Here is a 10,283-nt window from a genome sequence, read left to right as displayed (position 1 = left end):
ACCAAGGTGTGACAATTTGTTCAATAGTCAGAGCTGTTTATTCAGCTCACCTGGTGCCAAAAGAGTTTCAGTATGTACCATCTTGTCAACAATAAAATCCACACAGGGAGTGGGAGATAGAAGGGATGACCTACATCATTTATGACTTGAAGGCTGTGATTATCTCCGTCACTAAACAATTTCCTAAAAAATGGCAATCAAATTTCAATGAACAATGCTCACTCAGCACACTCAGGTGAAAAGTTTCTGGAAAACCATTTAACTAGAATCTACTGCTTAGGCCAAACTAATTGGTTAAGTTCCCAGGCTACAAATACAACAGAGTCTATTGACTTAAGGTGGCTTCGCTTCCTCCATATCTCCATTACAAGATTCAGAAGCTTTTCATACAGTAGTGCAAAAAGTTCTCTAGGAAGATTGTCTGCAACGAGTTATGTGGAAGAAATAGAATGTATTTAAAATAACCCCTTACCCTACAATCTCTTTTAGGTTAACAGTGTATATTCAGGCCAGCTTATATAATATAAGCATAATTTAATGAGCTACAGCTATGAAAGTGCTAGAAAATGAATCAAAGTGTAAATTATGCCAGGGGTTTTAAGACAAATAAAGTTATGTTTTGGTGTATTTGAAATATTATCACAGCAAGGCAACATATATAATATAAATATTCTTTTTCACTTCTCACTTTGATTAGAATAGAAAATATGTATTACACCGGGGTTGTTTGTGTCATGAATCTGACTCAAGTTACAGTTGTTCTTTTATCTTTTTCCTCCTTTTGCTAAGGCAGCAGTCAGAGCTCATATTTAGTCTTAATACAGATTTCATTGAGCACACTGGTCCATGATGGAGCTCATTTTATTAGACTTTACACTTGATACAAAGCATCAATTGCAGAAGGTCACACTGCATCTTTCTAGCTGTCACACCAATATCTTCCTGAGTACCATCTGTAATGTCTCAGGCTCTTTATTTATACTGGAACTCATTTAGTTTGATACAAGCTATTTTTAAACTGCCTGCAGTACACAAAAAATAACTTTATCTCCAGAGAGTCCATTGCTGTGGGGATAGGAGTACCAACAAGGTTCTGCTTGATTGCGAAGATCCAGACAAATGATGATAAGACCTACGAGGAAAAGCAATCTTAATTCTCATAAAACCCATATCAAGTGACAACAAAAAGGTGAATCAAAAATAGTTGTATATATCAAGTTTAGTCTTAGTTAGAACCCAGATCTCAGTTCCCTACTTCTTTTATTCCATAGCCCTGTAACAGTTTTAGTAACAGTCCAACAAGCTTCTAACTCTGGTTTAAGGATCTAATTGGATATCTAAGGAGAAAATTGGTAGAGGTACTCACATATGAAAAAGAGGCAGTGTCCCCTTGGTGAAGGTGAATTGCTTAGGAAACTAGCCAGGTGTAAAGGCAGGAGCATCAGTGAGTCAGAAATAGACTCAGTAATGTCTTCCTTTCAGGAAAGTCTAGCAGCTGTCTATCAATTGGTGCATTATCGAAGGTCATCAAAGCCTGACAGAAGATGGATACTAGAAGAAATAAATGAAGTTAAGTTTAAAAGAATGGATAAGAAGCATGGATACATTTGACAAAGAGGCTAGGCAGAAGCCCCCCCCCCCCCACAAAAAAAAAAAAAGTTAAACTCTTAAGGAGTTGCAAACATGCAAATAGGACAGTTGCTCTTCTGTGATGTTATCCCAGGGGTATAAAAACTCTTAGATTCTTCCTCATAGGAAGGGGATCACCTTTCATATTTGGACAGGTACACGCATGCCTATATAGTTTATATTTTTTCATTTGTTCTAATCTAAGGTTTTCTCAAAGTTTTTTTATTTCTACTCTTGCATCACGAATCCTCTAAATCCACGAATTCTCATCTGCTCTTAGAAAGAATAAAGTTTTCAGAACAATAGATTTCCAAACATAACCAAAGCTGACATGCTATGGTATATGCCACATGGATGTTTTTTTTCAATGATACAGCATTTAAATTTGCAGGGAAAACAGGAAATGATAGGCTGTGTCTCTGGAGTAATGAAAACAAGATGAATCATATTAGCCTACTGGGTAGACTATATCTTTCCTGTGTTGTTAAGATTTCCTGATTAGATATTGAATCCAAGTGAAACCAATTTTAACACGCAATACTGATAATACAAAATGTTTGTAGATACTAATTAACCTCACATGAAATTATATCATTGCATAACATATTAAAGTAGACAGTAGTAATTCAGTGTGATCATTGAAACCCTGCGTATGAAGTAGCTCTTAAATTTTCTCTCAAATCTAATTTTATAAGCCCAAGTGAATAGCATTATTCAGGTGTTATCATGTATTTTGTGAATGGTGCAGCAGTAAACATAGGGAAAACATAGTGGCTGCTATGGCACATCACAAACTTTTTCCATGCCTTTAATCTGAACACTAGTGAGGCAGAGGCAGAGGCAGACTGAATTCTGAGTTTGAAGCTAGCATGGTGTACATATTTTTCTGGAGAGTCAGAGATAAGTAGTAAGTCCCAGTTTCCACAAAACATATTTGAAAAAAAAATGTGCATGTGTGCTAGCTCAGATTGGTCTTGCATTTTTGTTGTCCTTGCCTTATTCTTCAAACTAATAAAAAATTAGCATATACTTTGGTGATAGAGATAAGTATAAATCCATGTTCTAGGTAAAGATGGGAATGTATTGACTTCACAATTGGAGGTACCAAACCCCTGAAGTAAGTTAATCTCTACTATTGTTTAAAAAGTTGTTTATGAAAGCAGTAAAAGTTATTTGAACTACAATGGTTGAAGCATCATTTCACTTTCCTTTTTCTTTCTTTCTTTCTTTCTTTCTTTCTTTCTTTCTTTTTTTTTTTTTTTGCAGCACAGTAAGAGAATTATAAAAATAAAAAAGGTTCCAAGACTAACAGCACAGGTGACCACCATCAGCATGAGGAGCCCAGTTCAAATTGGTAAGTAGGTGAATCCACCTCTATGCTTACTTTTCTATATGTCATGACTTCTGTTGGTACTGTTTTTTATTTGTTTATTTGCTTGCTTGCTTGTTTGTTTACTTTCCTTAACGCAAAAAATCTCATGGTATGCTGATTTTAGAAATGACAGTGCTTCTAAAATTTTGTTTGTGAAATTTATTCTTGTCATTTGGAAGACAGTTATTTCACTAAAATTGTGGTCCCTTTAATCAATTTCTTTACCATAATTCCTCCCTCCCAATTCCCTCAGCCCTTACTAACTTATTCTACATTCTGTTTCTACTAGTTCAATCTTTATAAATTCTGCATATGAATAGGTTCATGTAGTGTTTTGCTTCTTGTTCCTTGCTAAAGTCTCTGTCTTTGCCTGGTAACAAAAAGGTTAATTTTTATCTGGGAAAAGTAAAAAAGTCTTATAAATTGTGAGTGACTTAAAAGTGGTCTTGGGAAAATGTTTGCATTTATTGAAATGTAGTTTTCTCATTTTATAACAGGGCTTATGTACTCCTGGTTAGATTTCTTAAATGTTAATTAAGAAACTGTATGCCAATGTTTTAGTAGTTTCCTCTGCATCTGAAAAGAATTTAAAGACAACAGGTTAGCCAAGATACTTTACCGCATTGCTTTATTTACCTGTCATTATAAACTGAAACATAGTAGGTATAATGACCCCTGCATTAGCAGATAGAGAAACTGCAGTCACCATGTCAGTGAATTGCCTTGGAATCTCTATATCTCCTGGGAGCTTTCCGATCCATTTCTTTTTGGTGGCAGTTTCTGCTCTTCCATTGATTTATAAAGCCAACACTTTAGAGTAGTTAAGATACACTAAGTTTCTTTTAGCTAAGAGGCCATGCTACTTTCCAGAGGGTAATTACTTAGAATATGCTGCTTGTGTGTTTATATGACTTCCTATAACTTACAAATGGCTTATAAATATTTAAATGCATCTAATATTCACAGGCTGATAAGAAAACAGGGTGAGATTCATTCTTTCAGTTTTCAGAGATAGGGAAGTTGCAGTCGCAAAAGTTTAGCTGTTCACTAGGTATCTTATTGCCTGAGCTTCTCAGACATTTTGCAGTTCAGGGTCAGCATATTTTTTTTTATCCATTGCAGACTGAGTGCTTTTGTAAGATTACTGAAGAGTATTTGCAAGAGATGTGAGAAGATTTGAAAGTAGGAGGTACAAATATCCACTTTTAATTTTCATTGCTGTTATCCCACAAATACAAAATAAATGCATTGCATTTTTAGGAATGTTTATAACACTTTCTCTCAAAATCAACATTCCTTATGATGTCATCAGTAAACAGCAGACAGACAGACACCAAACTGTAGACTATAGAGCAGTGTCAGCATTGACAGAGGAACACCAGGAAGTCTAACTCTGAGTCCTACTGTGCACTTCTAGCACTTATCTATTCCTATTGCTCTAGACAAGCCTTAACACACTGCAAGAAATTTGCCTTTTGATCTATGGAGAAAGACGATTGAAGCTGGTGTAAGGAAAGTGAGAAGGACAACATTCCTGGAAAGAGAGGCTTCTTCCAAATGACAAGAAGCAAAGGGACATTGGAGTTGATAGGAATGACTTTTAAATTTCTATACATATGACTTCTAAAATTTGAGACATGTTGTTGGCTTGCTGAAGGAGTTTTGATTTATTTTTCTTTTCCTCTTTTAAAAACATTAAATAAAAGGTGGAGTGTATTAAGAAAAGGCCTTGTCAGTTACCAAGCACTGCAGATTTAGGTGGCTCTTGGCATACTCTGAAATGAGAATGAACTGTTTCTCCACTACACTGAAGAGGCCTGAAAATAAATATTACTTGCTCATTTCAAAAGCTACCAAAGGAAATCAAAGCGCTATTGTGTGCAAAGAGAAATACACATTGAAGCAGCAGTGAGAATTCCCTTTGCTAGATGTGTTTTGTGGCTTTCTCAGTTCTTCTATAACTATTTTATCAACATGTCAAAGTAGTACTACACACATGTTTATATATAGCTTATGGTTTGAGTAAATATTAGAGGAAGATTTGGGTCTTTTTTTTTTCCTTTAAATGATATTGATTGCCTTCTGCCATTCTTTAAGTCAGGAAACTATAGTTTTGTTTTTAAGTTTCATCTGCTTAATATTGCTTTATATGTTTAAAATGACTATACTTAGGCTGCAATTACATTACAGTGGATGTTCAGCTACACACACACACACATACACCCATCTACAAACACATTCACACATGCACAGGCTGTAAGAGGCTTAAGATAAGATATAAATTTGTAACACTCACTCAGCCATCATCAGAGAGGCTTGCTCTAAAGTAGATGGGAATAAATACAGAGATCCACAGCCAGACAATTTGCAGAGAGAGAGAGTGAGAGAGAGAGACAGAGAGACAGAGAGAGGCAGAGAGAGACAGAGAGAGAGCTTGGAAACACATAGGGCTCTAAATGGAAGATCACCATCAAATGCCCCCCACACACTTTGAGTCTCGGGAAACCCTATAGAAGAGGAGGCAGAAAAATTGTAAGATCTAGAGGGGTTGGAGGGAACCAAGATGACAATGACTTTCAAACACAGAGGTATTATCATACATAGGATCTCACATAGACTGTAGCAGCATGCACAGATCCTACACCAGATGGGGTTCAGGTGCTGAGAGGGAAAGAAGACAAGCCCCCATCCCATCTCTAATTGAGAAGCTATCTGAAACTGACAACTACAAAAAGGAAAAAATAGTTTTCTCCGAGGGAGTCACTGCCTATGCAAACTGTACTGGAAGGCAGATTCTATGTCTAGCAGAGAATAGCCAAGCAAAATATACTAAATCACATTTTTGGAGGTTCTTTGATTTATAATGTTTTGTCAGAGCATTTCATTCAAATCTTATATGTCTTTTACATACATATTGTGGTTTTGTGGTTTGTGATCTATGGGATTTCTGTGTCTCTACATCTATGTTTCTTGTGTTTTTTCCTTTGGCTTTTGTTTTGCCCTATCCTAGCTTGCTTATATATGTGTGTGTGTGTGTGTGTGTGTGTGTGTGTGTGTGTGTGTATCCCTATTTGTTTTCTAACCATATCCAAAAAGTGTGGATTTGGACATGACAGGAGGTAAGGTGGAAGTAGAAGGGAGGAAACTATAATGAGAATATATTATATGAAGAAAATATATTTTCAGTAAAAGAAAAATGGAAAATAAACTCTGTGACAACATTTAAAACTATGAAATTAATCTATTATTAGCCTCTGAGAAGCCTCTACATTGTTAACCTGAAATTCCCAATTAAATTGAGTCTTCCTAAGGCATTAAGAAAGTAAAGGAAGGATTATCTGAATGTGTTGTGTACAGAAGGAGAGGCATGGTTCAAACAGGTATTGGAAATGAGACAAGAACTATTTGTCCATGTGTGCATAACACTCCATTAGGTTAAAGTGAGAGGACTGTACATCCAGGAAAGAAAAGGTTCAGATCCTTTTTATCAGCAGGCATTTGAGCATCTGAATAGGATCTCTCACATCTTCATTGCCATTAGGGTCTGAAGTTGTTTATGCCAATGTGATCTTTGGTTGTGAATCATAGATTCTTCCTGTCAAAGTTCAAGTTCTCAGGGATGAAAAGTGTTGAAGTCAATGTTATTCCCCCTCTACTAGAAAATAAGTCATTTTCTAAGAATTTGAAAAAATCTCAGATATGAAAAAAGAAAACAACAATAGCAAGACTATCAGTGAAACTTGTCTAGACCTAGATAATGGGAAAGGATGAGAGATGAAGTTCTCAGAGGCAAGCCTTTGTAGGACAATGAGATAATAAAGAATCAGAAAAAAGACACATTAGGAAGTTGTTTGCTTATTCTGCTGTATTCATTGAGTGGCTCATGAATTAAAGCTTAGAAATTGAAGAACAGGAACTACAAAGAACTGAAATGATATAGAAATAGAAAGGGGCATTTAATCTGCCTTTGGAGTCAACAAAGGCTAGAATCATCTATGTGATTAGAAAGTTTGAGTTGTCCATAGCTTTTTCAATACTACAGCCATCTAGGGAAGATTAAGAAAATGATGAGCGGAAAAATGATCAAGACTGAAGAAGATATTGTTGCTTAAAAAAATCCAAACAAAGAGGAAGTTAAAAATCACCAGGAAACTTTTTGTTTGAAATATAAATGGAAAAGATTTTTTGCATTCTACTATGATCTCAGAATTTTGTGTGGGGGAAGATGCTATTGGAATGTTAAGTCATGTTGCTTATTGCTCAGTTGAGAATGGCATAAGAAAGTAGACTTATTTACATATTGGACCAGAATAAGACACAGAGAAATTCTAAATAATTCTCAGCCTTGCCCATAAAAGTGTTAATGATTTATATTTAAAAAGATAATAACAAAATATGAGGAATAGGTATATCAAATTTAGCTCCTGAGATAGCCAAAATAAGTTTTTTCTCTTGGTGTCACAATCAGGATTCCTGGGTTGATGGGTTTCTTTATTATTATTCTTTTATTTATGTATTTACTTATACATCTTGGCTGCAGTTTCCCCTTCCTCCACTCCTCCCATTTCCTGTTCCAAATTCACTCCTCCTCTGTTTCTATTGAGAGCAAGCCAGGCCAACCATGGTTATCAACAAAACATGATTTATCAATTTGAGGTGGCACTAAACTCTTCACCTTGTATTAAGGCTGGAAAAGACAACCACCATGAAGAATTGGTTCCCAAAAGCCAGTCAAAAACATTAGGGACACAAGTAGACCAAGTTACACAATTGTCACACATTTTCTTTGTATGTGTGCATGTGCATATATGTACATGTTCATGTATCTTAAGTGTGTGTGTGTGTATGTAAGAGAGAGAGAGAGAGAGAGAGAAAGAGAGAGGGAGAGAGAGAGAGAGCATGGATGCACATGATTGTACATCTATGACAACCATTCATCAGATACTTTCTACCATTTTTTTGAGATAGGACTCTCACAGAGTTGAAACTGCAGAGTTGCTAGACTGCTGATCTAGAGCCTGGGAGAGCTTGTTGTTTCTGTTTCCTTAACATTAGAATTAGAACCTTGCACTATATCACCTGTAGTATTTTATATTTATTTTTATTTTATTGAAAACAGATTCTTTGATCATACAATATATCCTGATTACATTTTCCCCTCCCTCTACTTATCTTAATTCCTCACCTCCTTCCCTCCCATCTGGATTTATTCCCTTTCTGTCTCTCACTAGAAAAGAGCAGGCTTCTAAGATATAACAACAAAACATAACAATATAAAATATAATAAAATAAAACAAAAACCATCACAACAAAGTTGGATAAGTCAAACCAACAAAAGAAAAGAGCCCAAGAGAAGGTACTTAAAACTACTATCTGATAGCTATAATATTTATGCACATGACCTGGTGCAGACCCATGTAGGCCCTGTGTTTATTGCTTCAGTTTCTGAGTTCATATGAGGTTTGTTCAGTTTATTTGGAGGTACTTGTTCTCCTGCTGTCCTCCATATCCTCTGGTTCTTACACTACTTCTGCCTCTTTGTCTATGGGGTTCCCTTATCTCTGAGGGCAGGGATGTGTTGGAGACATCTCATTTAGAGATATATGTTCCAAGGTCTTTCTCTTTTTTGTGTAATGTCTGGCTATGTGTCTCTATATTTGTTCCCATACAATGCAGGAGGAAGCTTCTCTGATTATGCCTGAATAAAGCACTGATCTATGAGTATAACAGAATATCATTTTTTTTTAACCATTGGTATTTGGTTTTATCCTAGGTCTATGAGCCATTTAGCTTTTTAGTCTCTGGTTCTTGGTTATTCAAGCAATATCAGGTGTGGGTTCCATCTTGTGGAGAAGGCTTTAGTCAAATCAGACAATGGGTGGTTAGTCCCACAAGTTTTGTGCCACCATTACATTAGTTTATCTTGATAGCATAATACCATTGTAGATCAAAGAGTTAGTGAGCAGCTTGGTGTTTATGTTTTTCTTTCAGAGTAGCTTCCCATACCAACATACTAGATTGTAGGGTAAAGCATCTATGTTGACACCAAGCAGATCACCCTCTCCACATTCAATGAGTTCTAGGGGGTGTTGTCTTCAGCTATGCTGTTAGTTTGTGAAGAGCAACCTATGGCCTTGGCAACAGTATGAGTTTTTGGGAATTTCCATGGGATCTCTTTGTCCAACAGCTCAATTAGATGTAAGCCAATGCCAGTGCTTGAAGTTCCATTTGTTAAAAGAGATGGGCAGTTGAGATTCAATCTCTCCTACTATTTGGAGACTTCACTAGGTTTGCTTCATATGTCATAGGAAGTTTCTATACCATCCTCTAATGCTCCTTACATTTAGTTATTCCCTTCCTCAAGCCCACCATCCTATTTCCCAAATGGTCTTCCCTTTCTTCACTCCCACAGTTATTATCTATCTACATATAATTGAGTACAAACCATATTTATCTTTCTGGGTATGGGTAACCTCACTCAGGTTGATATTTTTACTAGTTCCTTCTATTTGCCTGCAAAGTTCACAATACCATATTTTAAACACTGAGTAATATTCCATTATGTAAACATACCACATTTTCTTTATGCATTTTTCTGTTATGGGATATCTAAGTTATTTTCAGTTTCTAGCTATTGTAGATAGAGCAGCAATGACGATGGTTGAGTAAATGTCCTTGTGGTCACATGAAGCGTCCTTTAGGTATATGCCCAAGAAAGGTGTATCTTAATCTTAATGTAGAGTCATTGGCATATTTTTTAAAAACTACCACACAAAATTCACAGTGATTGTACAAATTGGTATTTTCATCATTAAGGAATGAGTTTTTCTTTATTCCACATCCTAGCCATTGAGAGCTGTGTTTCTCTATCACTTGAGAAACCTCTATCAAGAAAAGAAGATCATAGCAAGTATTCTGCTGCAGAACTGGGGATAAGACTAAGGGACTGGATCTGGAGTAGTGGAAGGAGAGGTGAAATTCTGCAGGTAGCTGACATCCTTCCCTGGCAGGAGTCCACACTTTTTAATGAGGGCTCTAGGAATCAAACCCAAGTCCTTATGAATTAATTTTATGGACTGAGCTGTATCCTCAACTCCAGATTTTCTTACTTCTCTTAACCAATATTAGTAATGTATATTATCCAAAACAAATGCTAACAATATGGGGCTATTGCCAATACATAAACACATCACAAAATGCTGACATACCAAGTGGAATAAATGATTTTTCTTTTCTAGTTAAGTCTCTTTTGTTTAATTACATATACAATAATTGTCTATCA

General features: G+C 36.0%; 1 protein-coding gene across 1 annotated transcript in view; it reads left to right on the top strand.

Moving 5' to 3' along the window:
• The first annotated feature begins 2,874 nt into the window (after positions 1-2,874).
• The window catches only part of Lingo2 (leucine rich repeat and Ig domain containing 2), a 486,815-nt gene continuing 479,406 nt past the window's right edge, over positions 2,875-10,283 (top strand). Inside the window, exon 1 of the mRNA XM_051187524.1 lies at positions 2,875-2,983. The gene's annotated coding sequence lies outside the window, so the exon portion shown is untranslated. The remainder of the gene's footprint in view (positions 2,984-10,283) is intronic.

Source organism: Phodopus roborovskii, unplaced genomic scaffold (assembly GCF_943737965.1).
Source record: "Phodopus roborovskii unplaced genomic scaffold, PHOROB, whole genome shotgun sequence".
Taxonomy (NCBI): Eukaryota; Metazoa; Chordata; class Mammalia; order Rodentia; family Cricetidae; genus Phodopus; species Phodopus roborovskii.
This window is presented reverse-complemented; position numbering and strand designations above follow the sequence as displayed.